Raw genomic sequence first — 1,001 nt, 5'->3', positions numbered from 1 at the left:
TGGAATGCTAGAAGTTTGATAGCAAATGGTCAGGAATTTAAAAAATTTATTTCAGATGGTAGATTTAGACCTCAGGTACTTTGTATTCAAGAAACTTGGCTCAAACCACACTTGAAATTTGTTTTACAAGGATATACAGCAGTTAGAAGGGACAGGAAAGTTGGAAATGGTGGTGGAGTAGTAACATTCATTAAAACTGATATAGCCTATAAGCAAGTGAATGTAAGGGAAGAATGTGAATCAGTGATAGTAGAAGTTTGGTCTGGATCACAAAAAATTAGAATAATCAATTTTTATAATCCCTGTAAAAGATTAAATAGTGAAACACTGACAAATATAGGGGGAGAAGGTAGCCATAGTGAGGTGTGGTGTGGTGATTTTAATGCACACAATACATTATGGGGTAGTGAGCACACAGATCATAATGGAAGAGCAGTGGAAGAACTCTTAGAAATGAAAAATCTAGTGTGCATTAATGATGGGAGTTATACTAGGTTGGATATATCCAAAAGTAAATATTCAGCTATTGACTTAACAATTATGTCCGAATGTTTAGCTAAAGATAGTGTGTGGAAAGTATTAGAAAAAAATTTAATAGGAAGTGATCATTTTCCTCTTTATTGTAAAATAGGATTAGAAGTTTCAAAAACAGACATAGAAAGGGTTCCTAGATGGAAGATTAAAGCAGCAGATTGGAATGCATTTCAGTGTGAATGTGAACCAAGATTACAAAGTTTAAACAGTAATATAGATGATGTAGAGCAATATAATAATAACATTTGTGAAATTCTTTGTGAGGTTGCAGAAGATGTAATAGGTAGAAGTATAGGTAGGCAGAAAAAGAAAAATGTGCCGTGGTGGACTGATGAGTGTAGTAAAGTAGTTAAAACAAGAAATAGGCTATTAAAGGGTTAGTTCACCCAAAAATGAAAATTAGCCTATAAATTACTCACCCCAAGGCATCCTAGGTGTATATGACTTTCTTCTTTCAGACGAATCCA

This window comes from Sinocyclocheilus rhinocerous, unplaced genomic scaffold, assembly GCF_001515625.1.
Source record: "Sinocyclocheilus rhinocerous isolate Xijiao unplaced genomic scaffold, SAMN03320098_v1.1 scaffold1883, whole genome shotgun sequence".
NCBI classification, from domain to species: Eukaryota; Metazoa; Chordata; class Actinopteri; order Cypriniformes; family Cyprinidae; genus Sinocyclocheilus; species Sinocyclocheilus rhinocerous.
Note: the sequence above shows the minus strand (reverse complement) of the source record.